This window comes from Panthera pardus, unplaced genomic scaffold (genome assembly GCF_024362965.1).
Source record: "Panthera pardus isolate Hobbes unplaced genomic scaffold, ASM2436296v1 HiC_scaffold_25, whole genome shotgun sequence".
In the NCBI taxonomy this organism is placed as follows: domain Eukaryota; kingdom Metazoa; phylum Chordata; class Mammalia; order Carnivora; family Felidae; genus Panthera; species Panthera pardus.
Window position 1 is genome coordinate 35,649,830 of NW_026526821.1, and position 19,744 is coordinate 35,669,573.

Consider the following 19,744-nt stretch of genomic DNA (forward strand, 5'->3'; position numbering starts at 1 on the left):
CCTATTGCCTAGTTTTAGATGTCTCAGTTGGGTAGTCCTTCAGTCCCTCTGCTCCTTCCCCTTATTTCTTCCTGCTACACATGGATACCAAGCAGGTCTTGTGGCACTGGGGGTCTGGCCTGTCTTACTTATACTTGGGATTCAAGGGGACAGCCTGTCACCTAGTTTTGTTCTAATCATTGTCCGTGGATTTCCAGCTTTGCTATCTAATTGCCCCATGTTTGTAAGAGGATTGTAAAAGATAATAAACTATGCCTTCCAGACTGACACCTTCCCTGAATTCCCTCTAACTGCAATGTTTAAACATTTTCAAAATAAGCCAATGACCACAGAGCTATAACTTACTAGGCCTGAACGTCTAACTAATCAGACGCACAGCACAGCAAATGTGGCATAATTACCATTTGTTAGATGAATGCAAAGATAGGCAGACAGGGCGTGACTTGAACCATGGCATCACTATAGGGACACTGAAGCAGACCCATTTCCAAGTGTGTGGATGTAAGATTTCCAATCTTACCTGCAAAGTTTGCCCATGGAATAAAGCATGCCATCAAAATACAAGGCAGAGAGTATACTAATTCCTCTGTATCCCAGCCAGTCTGCATCAATATACGGTGTCCCTGTGACATGCTCTACCCCTCAGCTATCAGACTAAAAATACTTCTTTGCTACAACCGCTACAGGGTGAAGACTTTGACATAATTTATCAGATTGGGCTATAGCTCTTCCCCTTTTCCTAACTTTCAATGACGCTCTGAACTCTTCACCTCAAAATTGAATCTGACAATTGCAAACCAAAGAGATTTAAGAGAACAAATGGTCTCCAAGCTTTCCTTCAAGCCCAGTTAGACAGACTTAATGTGCCTTTAGCTCAGCTGCGGGCTAGAGAGAGCACATTGAAGGTATGGAGTAAACTGAAATGCTTCAACAAAGGTGATGGAATTGAATGGTTTCACTTTTCTCTAAATATATGCCTACTCTTCATCTTCTTTTCATCTGTTTGAAACCACAAACCAGCCATTCCCCCATGTGAGTTGGCCTCTGGTATTAAGATGCATTATTTCTAGAGGGATAAGCTCTTTAAAAACTGAAACTGGTCCAAAGTCATCAGCAGTAGCTGGTGGAATACAGAACTAGGAGACCATGCAATGATGTGACTGCAGAACTGTGTGAATGGTTCTACTGAGGAATTTTGTTCTAAAGGGGAATAGAAAAACGGGGATGATAGCTGGAAATTCTAGAGAATGTTTTAAAAGGAAAAAAATAAGCATAAATGTGGGTGATGCCGAAAGGTAAAACCGATGGTTCAGGAGAGAGGAAGAGTTGAGAGTGCAAGCAAGAAAGGATGGCACTCTGCTTCCTAAGTGGAAGGTTTGACCCTATGGCCCTGGCAGGAGAACTAAACAGTTCATTCAGAGAAAAGGTAACAAGGCAGAGACCATAGATGCAGAATCAAAATTGGTAGTGTGATGGTGGTGGCGAGGGGGCATTCTACTCTGATGGTTTCTCTTTTCTTCATGAAACAAGAAGAATATCAGGTACAAGTAGAAATGAGACAGAAGAGAAAGTATGGAACAGGTACCTAAGACAAGAGACCAAATGGATTCAGGAAGTATCATCAGATGCCCAGCAGCTCAAAGGGCTCCTGGGTGGTTTGTGGTCATGAATGGAAAGTGAAACCAGCCAACACAGTGGTAGGGTTTTCTCCAGCTGTGTTTAGCTGGGCAAGTGCAGGCAGCAAGTGAGTCAAGAGTTGAATGTAATCAGGGCTAGAATGTGGCCAAGTGCAGAGAAAAGAAGAAAGGGGAAATGTATACCACGTGTAGGCAAGAAAGGAGCTATAATAATGGAGGTGAGACTAGAATCTGAGCTGGAACAGGGGGAAAGGACATGAAGGGGGTGAGGAAAGGTGTAAAGGTGGTAGGATCAATGGATGCCAAGTCACCAGAGTCTCCTATTGCTTAAGGCTGTCATGGGAACAGGCAGCTCAGACTAGAGCAGTCTTGAGGGCAAGAAAAAAGTGTCCAATAAGGAAGACATTAGAAAAGGAGAGGGGAGAACTCCTAGGAGTAAACAGATACCTGGAAAGACCATTTTCCTAAGACTGTAGATATATAATATGAAAAAGATTCCTGAAGCAGGATTTCTTGTGGCAGCCACAGCAGTGACCCACATCCTGGAGCCTTCCTGCCTCTCTTAAGATTCATAAAACCAAAGACTACTATTGTTGGAAAGCTCCTTAGAATTTTTCTAGCCAAACCCGTTTTACATGTGAGTAAGTAAGATCCAAACAGGTGGGAGGGAGACAAGAAGCCACAGCCACATAAAAGCCTCATCATAGTAACACAGACATCTTGACTCAGTTTTTATTTTTTATTGTTTTTCATGGTTATTTTTGAGAGAGAGAGACAGAGACAGACAGAGAGAGTGTGCACGCATGAACAGGAGGGGGAAGAGAGAGAGGGAGAGAGAGAATCCTAAGCAGGCCCTGTACTGTCAGTACAGAACCCAATGCAGGGCTCAAACTCACAAACCATGAGATCATGACCTGAGTAGAAATCAGGAGTCAGATGTTTAACTGACTGAGCCAGCCAGGCGCCCCTTAACTCAGTTTTTACATTGAAAATTACTGCCTTTATGTCAGCAGACCCATATAAAACTTATTTTATAGGTCAAAAGTGGTCAGATATTGCTACTTTCATAGCATTCAAACTAACATAGTTCAGAGCTCTTTCCACTATGGCAGTGTCAAGCATGAGCAGACAACAATGTTTTTTTTTTTTAAATAAATGATTGCGTTTCTAACTAACTCTCCAAATTTTGTGAAGAAAATATTAGCAGGAAGCTAGGTGGAGGTAACACTAAAGAATCTCCCCAAAACTGAAATTAAATGTAACCTTGGTGCAGAGAGGACAAAGAATCCAAAAGTCACGGAGAAGAGAAACCATCTGGAGCTGTGACTAAGAGATTACTGGTGACTCTAAGAACTAATTTAAGGTGACCTGGGGAAGGTATAATTGGATTATGATTATAACCCTCACGCTTATGTCTGAGCAATTGCACGGTTAGGAGGAGGAGAGTGGTCAGCCACGTGTCTACAGTAAAAGGACAAAAACAGAATCAGATTCAAGACTGAGTGTTTTACAGGAGTGCCCAAGGCTGTCCCCATGAAGGAAAAGCCCTGCTCAGGGATGGATGCCATTGGTCTACAGAGCTTAAGGACACCAGCCAAGAAGCTCACGTCACCAGCTCTGAAAGCCCCAATCTCTTTGTGAAGATAACCTGACTTCACACCAGGATATAACCACAAAGAGAGGCTGTCATTGTCAGAACACACATTTGGAATTCCTGGTGGTCAGGAGTCTCGTTGAATATTAATAAAGCAGCACTATTATTTTTCATACATTAGTCTCTGTACTAAATGTGGTTAACATGCATTGGTGTTTGAGAAGTAAGAAAGCAGATGCTGTCAGTGCCCATGCATATCCCCTGGGCCCACACTGGGGGCACCAGCAGAGACTTTCCTCACTTAGCAAGTTACCCCTGCTTCCCTTGGCTGGAGGTTCAAGGAGGTGGTGCTCAGCCTGTGTGTACGGCCATTTGGAAGTGCCAGGGAGTTGACTCCAAGAGCAATCTTCAAACAAGCAACTGTTGATAAATATCCCAACTTCCTCACCCCTCAGTGGAGAAAACTCCAGTACACCTTACACAGTCTCCTCAAAGGTCTGCAGGGAAAACTCAAACTAAGATACAGAAGTCAACATGCTGAGAAATTAGATTCATTACCCTTCGAAATTAAAAGGGGCTATGATGAATTCAACAAGGTATGGAAGGCCACTCATGAGGATCTGTCTAGATGATGAGCTGGCTTTACCCCAAGAACTACAACATGCAACAGTAGAAAGAGACATGGCTTGTCCTTTTTTTCTCTTTCAATTCTACATGATAAGCATTTGACAGTGAGTGCATGTTATGCTAGTAAATTATATGTTACTTCCCCCCCACCTTTGTTGGCTGTAGGTCACATTTCTCTTAACTGGTCTTATAAGTGAAAAAGAAAACCCCAAACCCTGAAGATTACATGTTGAGTTAATATGGCTATTCTGTGAAATGGAACAGAGAACAAAAAGAAAGAAATTAAAAGCATATGGCAAGCAAAGGCAGAAGGTGGGAAAGAGCCAAGTTAGTAGGCACCAGAAGTGACAATAGAGACATTAATATTCTAACAGCCATCATGATAATAACAGATAGCAGAGTTGGGACCCTGAGGTACCTTTGGTTAAGTGCTTTTAATACTTTATTCTCACAATAATTTTTATCATTTTATTCTCACATGACCACAACTAGGTGGTTATTGTCGGTGTCCCATTTTGCAGGTGATGAAAACACCTTGGCTTGAGGTGTCCCATTTTGCAGGAGATTAAAACATCCTGTGTTTTCACAAGGTGTTTCACTTCCTGCTGGGAAGTGCCAGCAGGCTAGAGACGTGCCCTGGAGGAGACCATCACCATCATCTGGTGGGAACCCTTCTGACTAGAAGAGTTTGGGAGAAAAAGGAAACAAAGACCAAAATCTCTTATGAAACTAAAGCAAAAGTTGTGACTGGAGAAAACTGGAGTATGCATATAACCTAACTAGGAGAGATTATGTATACCTAAAAGTGAAATGGCAGTCAACCTCAAATGTTAGAAGGGTTCAGCAACTGGACAGCTCCTACCCAGCTGGTGGGAGTATAAAACAGTAAAACCACTTTCAATAATGCCTTGGCTGTTTCTTAACAATTTCAACACTAACCTTATTACCCATTCCTCTGTATTTACCCAAAAGAAAAGATGTGCAAAATAGTTCATTGAGGCTTTATTCATAACAGCCAAAAAACAAAAACAACACAACTGTTCAACAGATGAGTGGATCAACAAATTGTGGTATACCCATATGCTGGGATACTTTTTTCAAAGAAAAAAGGAAGGAACTACGGATAATATACAACAATGGACCTCAAAGGTATAGTTATAGGTGTGACAGTACATACTTTCTAGAATAGGCTATTAATGTAGTGATGACAGAAATCAGACCAAGGGTTACCTTGGGGGGTGTGGTAAATGACTGGGAAGGGGCATAAAGAATATTTTAAGGTGACAGCAATGTTCTATCCTTATTGGAGTGTGGATTGTACGTATCTATACATTTGTGAAAACTCATATAACCATAAAATGTACACCTGTGCCTTTCATTAATATAAATTACACCTAGGATTCTTTCGAGAAAAAAAAAAAGAACAGCATCAGTATACTCACTCACATGTTATCAAGTTTCAGGACAGCTTGGGTGAAGTCTGTTACAGTTTGGGATTCAATCAAAGTTGTTGAACAGCTCCTTTCCATGCACAGAGTCCCATGGCCTCATATGCCCTTCACTAAACAATTTTCCAAATTCACCCTGCTGTCAGTTCACATAGGAATAAATGGTGTAACTATAGAATCCTTTCATTTTCCTTTAGGTGCAAGTATTATCATATTCATTTCTTTTAGACAGAATATCGACTCTAAACTGCAGGTAGTCTTCCTACACTGAAAAATTGGCTGTCCATCTGACACATTTGTTAATTGTTCCCCCATATACATATTAGAATCCTCTTGGGGGGTACCTAATAGCTAGGGATTATACATTCATGCTAAATCTCCCCCAATGGAATGTAAATAAATTTTTCTTCAAATACTGATCATTTAAGTAATTTATCATGAGAAGAGTTGCATTTAAAATTCTGACATCATATAGTGGAGAAATGGTTATTGTTAAGAGTGTTGGGGAAAATGGCAAGACAGTGGAAAATCAGGTAAACTAAAATTTGAATGCTTACTTTGTACTGAATTCTCAAGAAAGTGCTTTGTATATGCAATCTCAGTTCATCCTCATAGTATTCCTGTGAAAATAGGTGTTAACAGAACACAGGTGACATGACAAAACTTAGGCTCATAGAAATTAATATGCTCAAAGTTCAGGGCAGAAAGGAGAAGGCAGAATTTCATCCCTTGTCTGAACAACTCCATACCTCCATTTTTGCTGTCTAGTAGTATATCCATCCATTTACTCATTCAACCAATGTGTGTCAACATGCCTCCTTCGTTTGCTCAGGGAGAAGGCAGATGTCCATGAGGAGAACACTTGGGCAGCCCTATAGACAGGCCTATGTGGTGAGGAACGAATGGAGATTTCCTGACAACAGCCATAGAAGAAAGCTGAAAAGCTGACCCCGAAACCCATCAATAGCTTCAGAAGAGACTGCAGCCCTAATAAATAATACTCTGACTATAATCTCATGAAGGAACATGAATGAGAGACCCAGTGAAGTTGCTCCTGAATTCCTGATCCATAGAAACCATAAGAGGAGAAACACTTGTTGTTTGGGGGACAGTTTGTCATACAGCAATTAAATAGACAAAAAAGATACATTCATTATAAGCCCCTAGTATAAGATGTTCCAGGAAGAAAACAAAAGGTTGAAAGAAGTAGAAAGGGGCTAGTGCTACTTTAGGTATGGTGGACATGGGAGATATCTCTGTGGGTTTAATATTTCACCTGAGACATAAAGGAGGAGTAAAAGAAAGTGTTCATTGGATTTGACAACACGAAGGTAGCTGGTTTCCTTGACAAGATCAGTTATTGTAATTGGAAACGAATTACTTGAGTAAAATCAAGAGTAAATGGATAGAAATAAGTAGAACTGTATGTATATGTCTTCCTAAATCTCAGGGAGAAAGGGCAAAAGAAATGGCAGAAAGCTAGGATGGAAGATGAGGGCCATTGCCAGCGGTGGGTCTTGTTGCTTTTTTGAGATAAGCACTATCAATTTATACATATAGTGTGATGAGAAAAACCTAGTGTAAAAGGAAAAATGACCAAGCTGAGGATGTGCAATCTGGAGCAAAAACTGTGGGGTCAACAAGCAAGGGTATTTCCTGCATTATAACAAGGGCTGGGAAGGCTGAGCATGAGGACAGGTCTGTGTGAAGCTCTGTGAGTATGAAGATGAAGGAATTTCTGGAGAGTGCTTTTATTAATTGGGCAAAATCCCTTTAAAATTGCGTGTGTTTTTTAAAAATATTTTTTATGTTTATTTACTTTTGAGACAGAGAGGGACAAAGTGCAAGAGGGGTAGGGGCAGAGAGAATGGGAGACACAGAATCCGTAGCAGGTTTCAGGCTCTGAGCCATCAGCACAGAGCCTGATGCAGGCAGGGCTCAATCTCAAACTGCGTGATAATGACATGAGCCAAAATCAGACACTTAACTGACTGAGCCACCCAGGTGCCCCTAAAAATGCGTATTTATTTTTAAGTCTGTAACTTTTAACTAAAATATTAATCCAAAGAACTGTAAGTAGGTTAATATTTAATTTATTGATATGGGGTTTTTTGTCTTAACATCTCTTAAGCCTCAGGAGTATTACAAACTTACCATGATTACAAACAAGTTCTCAAATGTTATTTTTAATACTTTTATTTCTTTTATTACACCTGGTTCTTTAACTGACTTTTGCTATACATAATGAAGCATGGATGATCTTTCTACATGGTCCCATTTATTTGATTTTTCACCCTCTCTAAACTAAATGGAAATGCTACCTAAATTCTCATATAAACAGGAGTCCATTTCTCAACTACCAATTCTTTCCACCAATATATTTGTCTATTCCTGGATCTAGATCACAATTATTTTCCTATTGTGAAATACAAAATAACACAGGAAAGGGCAATCAATTTATATGTACAGTGTAATGAACAGCATAAAGTGAACTTTCAGGTAACCATTCACACACACGTATATAAATCTACATGTGTGTGTATATATATATATACACATATACATATATACACACATACACACACATACATACACACATATTTTATATAATATACATATCTCTAAGCAATACAATTAAGTTTGTTCATAATTTACTTTTTAAATTATTATAGTAAATTTTGGTATCTGGCTAGGTAAACTTTCTTTACTGTTCTTTTTTTCACATTATTCATTTGTTTTGTTTTGGGAGCATTTTCTTTCCCAGATACATTCTGGAATTAGATTTTATACTTCACAGAATTACATTAGCATTTTGGTTAGTATTGCATTAAATTAATAGATTGTAATTCTTCCTTCCTTTAGAATTCTACCAATTCTAAAACTTGGCATTGGTGGGGGAAGGGATGCAAAGTCCCTCCCTCACATATTTTCCCACCTTTGTATACTGAAATATATATATGCCCACCTTTATGTATTTTTTAAAATTATATTTACATAAACTTTAATATTTCAGGGGAAATTTATTACAGTCCCTTAAAGTCACTTTAGTATTACAACTAAACATTTAAGTACCATTGTTAGTAAGTTATTTGCTAAAGACCTTTATTTTCAATTAGCAGCAAAGGGCAAATGTATCAATGCATCTTAACTAAAACTATGCTCTTTACTAATAGCTCAAATAACAAAGAAACTGAATTCTGAATAAAATAATACATATATGAATTTGTATTTGACATCTATTTCCAATATGTATGTTCTATGATAAAATTCACATTTTAACATACTAAACTAGACTTCCAATTCTTAACAGCACCATCTCTAAAACAATCTCTCATGGAGCTAGCTACTGTTATCATGAGGCACATTTTCTGCACAGTCTGGAGATGATGCCAAAGGACCAAAAATGAATTTTCTAGACTTGTGGGGGGAAAGGCAGCTCCTAGTGAGTTGCAATTAGTATGGGACAAAATCAGATGAAAGAGTCACATTAATAACCCTTCTAGAACTCTCTTTACCTCTTGTTCACTTTCCCGAAACACTAAATTACATCAGGAAAATTATAGATAAAAAGAGAAAGAAATAGGATATAAAAGGGTGAAATTTACAAAGTTAAGCCAATATTTACCAAAAATAAGAAAAATCACTTCATGCTTCTTCAGCTTTGATATTCAAAGCAATGTTTATTTATTCTGCTACTAACTCTATTTCCAGTTTGAATAGAAAATAATATTCTCACAACCAAAAACAAATATTATCTAGGTCCTAGAGGATGCTGAGACATTTATACTATATACATCATCACTCAAATACAATTCGTCCTATCCATCAATATATCTACATTTTAGTAGAACCATATTTTATTAGTGCTAATCTATATTTTAAATATTAGAAAGATTAATATCTGTATCTAGGTTAAAATATACATCTAAGCTACACATCTTAGTTATCTTCTTCCCACACCCCTTATATCATCTAGTTCACACATAACCCCTTGGAGACTGTTAGCTTAAACCATACAAGCATTGGATAGTAGCTTCCTCTGAACAAGCCTTTTTATATGCCATAACCATTTTAATGTTAAGATAGAGATTTAACTTCCTTGGTGTTCCATCCATATATCATGTGCTTTAAAGGTTATAATCATATAGTAATTATGACTTAATCTTCTCATATATCATCACAACCCTAATGCATTGTTCCTTTACTTACCTGGCTCTTGTGATGCTGATGTTTATTTTTCTTTTATTGACAGAGGTCTCAGACTTTCTCTCTTTTTTTCAGGAAATGGACAGTGCCTATTACAGCATGGTCTGCAATTAAGAAAAACTGTCTACTATCCATTTGAGTTTTCTTTTAATTTAACCACTAACACTGACACAAATACTGCTGTATAGCATCATCAGGTGAAAAGACCTTCGCAGGGCACTAAGTCTTAATTGTCCCCATTTCTAAACAGATCCCATCACTGATTCAATTTGGGATTTGAACAAACAAAGTAGGCAGGCCTTGGAGAAAGGTACAAGTGATCCTTCACGAATTTACCACGGAGAGAAAGGATAGTCTGTCTAAAATAAGGTGTAAAGAAAGGCAAAGAGAAAGTTTAGAAAGGTTTCTGTGGAGCAGGTCTAAATGTGACCACTCCCCCAGAGAAGGCTATCTGATCATGACAATGAAGTTGAGAGGATGTTGTCTTTGCTTGTTGTGGGGCTTCAAGGAGCAAGTAAGTTACAACATTTATCATACATTTGCTTAAATCAGGATATGCTACACTAAGGCATATCAAGACCAGACCTCTTTCCCAGCTCAGGGACTCTAATATCCAGCAGTGTTGGACAATATCGACATTATTCAGATCACTTGCCATCAGGCTAACTCAAATTCAACATGCCCACACCTGGATTCCAGATATTTTCTCCCAAACTCATTCTATCCACAGCTGTCCTCACTGAGGTAAGGGCAAGTCCTCCCTTTTAGTTTCTTGTGCCAAGAACCTTGGCATTGTCCTCGACCCTGTCCTTCTCTCACACCAGTGTCTAGTCCCTCAGGAAGAGAGGGTGCCCGGCTCCATTTTAATAAAATATCCAGGTTCCAACTACTTTTCACATCCTCCACTGTCGTCACCACCTGTCCTGAGCCACCATCCTCTCTCCCCCAGATCCATGTCAGAGACTCAAGGCAGGTCTCTTAGTCTCTTCCCTTGTCCCTATATAGTCTGCTATTGGCCACCAGACAGGATACATGTTTATTTTTTAACAAAGAAAATTCAAATCAAGTCAAATTTCTGCTCAGAACCCTGCATGGGCCCCTTATGTCACTAGAGCAAAAGTCAATGACCTTCAGAACCTTACGAGATCTACTTCCCCAACCTTCATTCCATCTCTGACTTCATCTCCTACTACTTCCCCCTTGCTCCAGGCACAGATGCCTCCTATTTAGTTCCTTAGGTGTGGGGCAGTCAGGTACACTCATGCCCTTGCACTATATTCCTTCTCCCTAGAACATTCTCCTTTCAGATATCCACATATTCCTTCCCTTACCTCCTTGTAGTCTTTCTTAGATCTCCTCTTCTCTATAATCCCCACCCTGACCATCCTACTTAACACTGCAACCTTCCTTCCCCCTCACTATCCCAACCCAACCCACTCAGTGCCTCTTACCTTGTTCTCATTTTATACCCTGATAAACACAATGTACTTTCACTGAATTTCACACAATGTACTTTCAACACAGTGTACTTTCAACACAATGTACTTTCAACACAATGTACTTTCACTGAATTTCAGATGCCATCAGTTGTGAATCATACAATTATCTTGGTAGGACACACAAAACCACAGCATGCCCTTCACTGTATTTTGGGGACGTTAAAATATGAAACAATAGGTACTTTAGGATCAATGACATATGGGCAGCAGGCAGTACTTTGAGAGTATCTTCCCTCACCTCTTACACAAAACGCACAGCAGCATGACAGTGGGGAGCTACTGGAGATGCCAACTTCTGACTCCCATTCTCATTCATTCATTAAGGAAGTCTTCCCTGGGAACTTACTTTGCACCAGGCATTATAGATACAGTAAGGAAAACACAGGATCTGCTCTCAAGAGGAACTTGAGTCTAGTAGAAAGCCTGACTATAAATCGGAGATGTGCTAACTGCTATGATGTTAGCACATCTCAGAGATGTCTCAGAGGAGATCCCCAACCATGCTTCCAAAGCTAACTAGAGAGTATGCATAGTTGTTTATATTTCCCCCCCTTTTTTTTCTTTGCCAAACTGAAAAAATGGGACAAATTAGAGTATTGACATAAAAGGCACCAATATATCAACTAAACTATCATTAGACATGTATACATATTTATAGTTATTCCAAGTTCACATAGATGCTTTGTCCACCCCCATCCTGAAGTATGAACTCAGGTACCCTGTCTTTCTTCCATTTCTGCCTCTATACATTGTGTAATATTCTGAAATTCTTTCTCATCAATTCTAAGCAAGGTGCCAGAAACTCAGAACCTCTCCATATCAATATCTTGGATTCTATTATTAACTCTCAAGAAGATAGTTATTTTTACCCTCAGGAAAGGAGTCTATTTTGTTTTCTCCTATCAGGATATGCTACAGAACATTGTGTTAAAATAGAGACTAATGATATTTATTTCACAGGTTAAAAGTATTATATATGAATCTCTAAATCAAATATAAGTTTATGAACTCTAGGACTCAATTTTTAATTGCAATACAATGTGAATACTCTAAGTCAGAAAGAGAGTTAGAAATATTCTGTTGGTTGGGTCTCATTTAACATGATGCTTTTGAAGATTCTGAAGGCCAAAAGTGCTCTCATTTCCTTAATAGATTTAATCATGTTAAGAATCTCCCATCTGTAAAATTCTTCTAACTATCCCAATTGCCCATCAACGCATGAATCAAATTATTCGTAATGTAGGACTTTGGCAAGAAATGGGGTACATCAATCAACTACAATTCTACAGTGAAATCATAATTTAGGTCCCATGAAAAGGTAAAAAATAAAATTGAATAGCAGATGCTACTCTCCTCTCAATAATCTACAATGACACAACCAAACACATGAATCTTAGAAAACACAAAGAATATAAATACTAAAGATTTTTACTGGTCTAAACTTTAATTAAAAGGACTATTCTTTTTTTAAAATGTTTTACTTATTTTTGAGAGAGAGCAAGCGTGCAAATGGGGGAGAGTCAGAGAGAGAGTGGGAGACACAGAATCTGAAGCAGGCTCCAGGCTCTGAGCTGTCAGCACAGAGCCCAACTTGGGGCTCAAACTCAAGAACCGTGAGATCATGACCTAAGCCGAAGTTGGATGCTCAACCGACTATTACTGATAGGCCCTAAAAGGACTATTATTGATGCTATATTTCTATAATATGATACTGAATTTTGTTTAATTTTTTAATAGTTTATTTATTTTGAGAGAGAGAGAGACAGAGAGAGACAGAGAGTGAGCCAGAGTGCACATGTGTGCATGAGCAGGGGAGGGCAGAGAGAGAGAGAGAGAGAATCTAGTGGGGCTAGATCCCATGAACCATGAGAGCATGACCTGAGCTGAAATCAAGAGTCTGATGCTTAACCAACTGAGCCACCCAGGTGCCCCAGAAGCTTAATTTTTGCTTTGGGGTCTGCCACTGAGGAGATATAGGATTGGGGATGGGAGAGTGACTTCAAAGATGAGACAGGGCTAAAAATAAATTTGGTTAGGGATGTATTTTTAAGATATCACCCAGGTGGAGACATCTAGCACAAGTTGGAAATGCAGCTTTGGTGCTCATGGAAGAGGGCAGAGTTGGGAGACACAGACTGGGTGACAGGCATTGTGAGGATCACTGAGAGCCCTAGGGCTGGACACAATTACAGAGAGAGGGGGTAGCCTGAAGATAAAGGCAGAGAAAAAGATCTCCATGAAGTGAAGAAAACCTCAAGGGAATGGTGAGGAGGAGAGTCAAGAGGAAGTAATGGAGAATCTTCAGAAGTCTGGTGGATGGAGGCTTAAAATGTCTTGTTGGGTTTGGGGGCTAGTTTCTCACTTTCAGGGAGAGCTTGGCCATTGATGGGGTTCCAAGTGGAGACCTAGAAGAAGGGAGGATGAGAAAAAACTTCAACTGAGGCTGAAGAGAGGACGGAAGAATGCACAGGCATTTCAATATGGAGGTTTTGGAGGAAAACCACTTGAGGTTTTTCAGTTGCTTGAAGGGAAAGCCAAGGGGTGGGAAGACGATGCTATTTGTGGGTTGAGAATGAGGAGGCAAGAAAACACTCTGAGTGAGCCTTGGTGGCTCAGTCAATGGAGCATGTGATTCTTGATCTTGGAGTTTGGGGTTTGAGCCTTGCACTGGGTATAGAGATTACTTAAAAAATAAAAATACTGAAAATAAAAATAAATAAACAAATAAAAATACTCTGAATACCCCTGGAAAATGTAAGGCTCATCTGGAGATGCAAACTCCTAGATCAGGTGGGAGGAGGTGGGGTCTGAGCTCAGGGTTTGCAGGAAGTTTGGTGTTAGTTCAAGAGCCCCAGGGTGGGTGGGTGGAAGGGAGGGAGGGAAGCAGAGGCAGTCTCTGCCAAGTGGAAGTGGACCACAAGCAAAATGCAAGGAGAAAACCACAAGACCTGGAGCCACACCACTGCTTGGCATCTCACAATCCTACTTGCCTAAATTCTCTCACTCTTTACAGACACATAAAGGGAACAAATTGGTCAAATGCTTGTTAAATTGAACTAAATGCAGCTTAGTTTCAAGGGAAGAACATTCTCTTCATTTTAATATGATCCTACTTTTCCAATAACTGCAGCACCTCTTCATATCATATGAGATTCCCTCTTACTTACATTGTATCTTCTCAAAACACCTATATCAAGTTACAGCTTCAAATATCAAAATCCGTAAACATTCCCCCAATCTGTACCCTATGATCATGGCAAGTCCAGACATTAATCAAGTCTTCTAGGAAAGGATGTAAAAATATTCATCCATAATTATTAAACATATTGAATCCATTTTTCTCCTCAAAGTTGGCAAATGAATACACAACTATATTTGCATTATTTAAATTATCACCATGCCTTAGTATACTCACATATGACTTGTCCAATTATAACAACAAAATGCAAACAAATAAAAAGTTTGGTGACAAATGATGGTGTGCAAAGAATTTCAATGTTCAGCTTCAAAATGGCTGTGATAAAATGTGCTAGCTCAACTGAAAAAAATCACAGCATCTGTTCTGTCAACTTTCCAAGTTTATCAAATTCTTTTCCAGTCTTTCCATTTCCCTCTGAGTATGTCTCCTTGGAAAATTATCAAGTCTCCAAGTAAAGATAAAATATTCTCTCCAGTTATGGAAATGTTGAAAATGTTTCCTTCTAGAGAGAACAACTCCAAGACTAAGAGGACATGAGATTATCATCTTGGGGGTGGGGTGGGGGTGGGAGTCCAAGGAGTAGGAGAGAAAAGTGTTTGAATCAGTAAAAACCTTCTGCCAGTAACTTTGAAAAAGCTGGTGGTCAACAAAACTTAGGTTAATTTGATCATGTGTTCTTGCTTGCAAGCTTATGTCCAGTATATAAAAACAAATACCTAAATAATTCTTCAAAAAAGTAGCACGTCTGTATATAAACATGTTGAAATTCCCAAAGGGCAACTTTTTGGGCAGGCTCAAGGTCTGAAAGACAGTGTCCTAAAATAGACTGACCCACACATCTCTGACTCATGTTGCCTGCCTGTCATACTGACCAACCAATGAGGAGAACTTGCCCAGGGGACTTCACTCTTCTTATCTGTCCAGCCTCCATTCTGAGTACACAAGCCTCTTTCCTGACACTTGTCATGGCATGGTTGAAAGACAGCTGACCTGCTTCTGGGTGCTATCACCCCATTCCAGCAGGATGAAGAAAAGAGAAGGCAAAAGACAAAAGGATTGGGGGGTACGTTTAGTGGGTCTCCCCCTTTTGAAAAGGCTTTTCTGGACGCCCTTTCAACAGCTTACAGATTGCCATGCCTAGCTGGCAAGGTTAATAAATTGAGTATTTGAGCTTTCCCAACTTTGATTTTAAAAGGTAGGCAAGGGGAATGTGGGTTGTAAATGATTTTAGGGTACCTAGCCCTCAGGGTCTTCCAGCTGGGGCACAATAAGTGTTCAGTGAACATTTACATATTGTACAATGATCCATCCCCCTGTGACACGCAGGTCACATCCATGCTAACTCCAGCCTCACCTCATTTGGTGTCTTGCTTTTGTGGTCCAGTAGAGCACACACTTTCCTCTCTGTTGAAATCCTACTCATTATTTTAAGAAAAATGGTCTTAAAATGGCAGTATAGCACATACATGGTAAAGTGCACAAAGCAAACATACATCCTGCTCAGTTTTGATAAATTGAACATACTCATGTAAGAAGAAACAGAACATTTGCCAAAACCGCAGAAGCCTATTATGTTGTACCTTTCTTATTAACTATACTCTAAGATAGATCTACAAATCGATATGCAGATAAGAGGACTTGGCAAACTATTTTATGAATAATGAATGGTAAATAATCAGAAGACCCATATTTTCAAAATACAGAATTCATTTCGTTGTTTTTTGTTGTTGTTTTGTTTTTTTTCTTTTACTATTACTGCATGAGCCATGTGACTGGCCATTGGAAAAGTGTCACAAGAGCATCCTGTTGGGATTCTACCATAGCCAAAGATAGGCCCCTGAAATCCCAGATGGATTTAAGCTGCACTGCGCTGTGGATTTTACGTAGATGTAAGTAAGCTATTAGGTACTAGTTCTAAGGGGTATATTTAAGTATTTCCAAATCACTCATCATATTGCTGTAAAGATGGCAGGGAAAGTATCATTTTAAGAGAGAATGATTTTAAGTCAAAAGGAAAAAGCACCGATAACAAGCATGGTAGTGGCTTAGCTTCACTAATGGGAAACTATATGTAAACACAGTGAATTCACATATATTACCATCAGTTTATTCACACTGCAAGCATGAAGAGACCCACACAACAGATCAGAAAATTAAGTCCAAGAGAGCGAAGTCACTTGTGTGGTTTCATGAAGGTGGTCAGTGATCTAGCCCTATTTTTCTCACCTCTTTAAATTCTCCCCCTCTGAATGCAAATTGGTGCAGCCACTCTGGAAAACAGTGTGGAGGTTCCTCAGAAAATTAAAAATAGACCTACCCTATGACCCAGCAATAGCACTGCTAGGAATTTACCCAAGGGATACAGGAGTACTGATGCATAGGGGCACTTGTACCCCAATGTTTATAGCAGCACTCTCAACAATAGCCGAATTATGGAAAGAGCCGAAATGTCCATCAACTGATGAATGGATAAAGAAATTGTGGTTTATATACACAATGGAGTACTACGTGGCAATGAGAAAGAATGAAATATGGCCCTTTGTAACAACATGGATGGAACTGGAGAGTGTGATGCTAAGTGAAATAAGCCATACAGAGAAAGACAGATACCATATGTTTTCACTCTTATGTAGATCCTGAGAAACTTAACAGAAACCCATGGAGGAGGGGAAGGAAAAAAAAAAAAAAAAAGAGGTTAGAGTGGGAGAGAGCCAAAGCATAAGAGACTGTTAAAAACTGAGAACAAACTGAGGGTTGATGGGGGGTGGGAGGGAGGGGAGGGCACCTTTTGGGATGAGCACGGGGTGTTGTATGGAAACCAATTTGACAATAAATTTCATATATTGGAAAATAAATAAATAAATAAAATGAGGGAACTGGAAAAAAAAATAAAGAAAAAAAAATTCTCCCCCTCTCTCCACTCCAGCCCTCCAAAACATCCTTGCTGTGCTCAGAAACACATGACCCTACTTCTGTGCCTTTGCATTGGCTGTACCCCACTCTGTCCATGCCTCCGTCTCCCCCACCCCCTCCCCGCCTCTTGCTCTTCCTTCAGATCTTGGCTTTTTACTTCTATTCCAGTGCAGCTTCTGTCTTCCCTTGTCACTCCCTATGCTTGCTTGCTTACTTTCAGTTTGTGAGAGTTGCGAGAGAGTTGTGAGAGTTGCGGCACGAGCGTGGTTCTTTGGGCAAGTAACTTATGCTCTGAGTCTCCATTTCTTCATGTATGAAACAGACAAACTGACACCTATGTCTGAGTGGTTATGGAAAGGATTTGCATGTACATATAACAGTGTAAGTGCGTGTGCATGCTTCCAGCACTGCGCTGGTAAATGTTGAACAACTTGGCTCTCCAAAAAAAAAGTTCTTGATGCTGCTAAATACAAGATGCACAGTAACACACCATTATGTAGTCTTTCCTCCCTATACATGCAATGGACATAAAAACTGCAAGGACGTAGTCAAACATGGTAAAATAATGAGGAAGTGAGGGGGTTTTAAATGCTTATTACTTTTTAAAATTTCTGCGTTTACATAATTTGTAATAATGGCTGAAAATGAGCTGGCTCTGGCACAACACTGTGTGTGTCTACAAACACCACTGGATAAACCAAAGCCAAGGCTATTACAGAAATGAAAAACTACACTATTTTCTTTGTTTTCTCTAAACAGACCTAAATTAAAGGGAGCACTGATTTCATTGAATGGGATCTTGTACCAGTGATGTAATAGCATGTTCAATCATGGGGCTACAGCAGCAACTTCATTGCTAATGCACAGAAACGGAGATACATTATACTGAGAACTACCAAGGAATCTCAACCAAGGAACCTCAGAAAATGCATCTCCAGTAAAAAGGCAGGGATATATCATGGCTTAGCCTTTTGTTGTAGTAGATACTTGGTCTCTTCATGAAATCTCACCCTGACAGATTTCCAAAAAGTTTGTCAGGACACATTACAGACCCAGACAAGCTTTAAATCAAGGTTAGGGTCCAATCCTTCCACACCACTACCCAAGTCCTAAACTGCCAACCTGCTTCAGCTATGTTAAAATCCAAGTGGGGGGAATATGATCAAAATGGGGGAAAGAAGCATTAAGTGCTGGCTGCCAACTTGAGAAACAAGAGAAAGTTAAGGTTCCTCTACTCCAAGGTACATTTGGCAGATGGAGCACACAGATGAACCTGGTTGTTACTTTGAAGCCAAAGCATCATACAAAGTGACTTGTCTTCATAGTCTCTCTTCACAGCTAAGCCACTGACATGCTTTTACAACTGTTTGAAATTAGACATTTGGGCCAATTTATGCCTGACTCCATCCAACACTTCAAGTTCTCCATCCTATTCTTCATGTGATACAAATCAAAGAGGTTCCAAGATTCAGCTTAATCCCAGAGCTATCTCATCACTGACAAAGCCAACAGAAGAGCATTTAAACCCAAGGGGGTAAAACTCACTTTGAGCCAGGTACTAAGGGAACACAGCCATGCAGGTGAATTTCAGGTGCCAGAGCTTCTAATAGGCATCAAATACAAACTTGGGATGTGTAAGGATATACAAGCAAATAAAGACCCAGATCCTGTCCTCAGACATCTCTCCATGTACTCACCAAGGTTCAACTAACTCTTAGGGTGCAGCCTCTAGAAAGGGATGCACCTGTCAAGGTGCAGCCTCCAGAAGGGGATGCACCAATTAGAATAAGGCCACCAGAAGGCCTTAAGAGTATTCCTAGCTAAGCTGCATTACAAACTATCAGTATGCAATTTGGACTGAAGTGATCAATTATTTGTAGAAGTATGTGCTCACTGCCACAAAGTCAAGCCCTCAGTTACTCAAATACATCTCAACATTCAAGTTCATTCAAATACTCTGAACACTTCTAGACAATCTCTCCATGCACTTTCTTCTTTATGGAACACTATCTGTGATGGAAGTTATGCCTAATTCACAACTCTCAATCCAAGAATGTCGTTTTTGCTTCATCTTGCTGCCTAGGCTGCATTTCTTGGAGACAGATGGCTATCAAAATACTCTTCCATTCAAAATACACACCAAATGCCCTCACAATTCCAGTGCAACATTAGGCTCTTCAAGGTGTGAGTATTTACCCTCTAAATTTAAAAAGTAACTTAACTTTCCATTCTTCCAACAGGAAGAAAAAAAGCTTCCTTTAACCTTTCTTTTCTGTTTTTCATAAAGTATCACTTAAATCAAATGTTAACTCTTTCCATCATCTGGAGTTAACATTCAAGGGGACTTCAAGACCACCGCAAGCTTGACCTTCCCTGGACCAGGAAGGGTTCAATACATTTAGTGGAGGTTGCTAGCACCAGCCTGAACATCCATTCCTGGTCCTATAGAGGGTAGTCTGGAGAAGACTGGGCAGACCAGGATTTCTAGGGGCAAGCAAAGGAACTGTCTCCTGAATTTCTTGCGGAGGCTCCAGGAGAGGCTGAAATAAAGCATCCCCTCTCCCTGAACCTCCAGAGACTATTTTAAAGTCACTCCTGAGGACCATATGGACTATCACCAG

General features: G+C 39.7%; 1 protein-coding gene across 5 annotated transcripts in view; it reads right to left on the reverse strand.

The window, feature by feature from the left end:
• PAK5 (p21 (RAC1) activated kinase 5) overlaps nt 1-19,744 on the reverse strand; it is a 316,773-nt gene that overhangs the window by 216,790 nt on the left and 80,239 nt on the right. The window contains exon 2 of one of the 5 annotated variants that reach the window (XM_053890436.1): nt 9,516-9,616. The exons of the other annotated variants lie outside the window; for them this stretch is intronic. The gene's annotated coding sequence lies outside the window, so the exon portion shown is untranslated. The remainder of the gene's footprint in view (nt 1-9,515; nt 9,617-19,744) is intronic. 5 annotated transcript variants of the gene reach the window in all.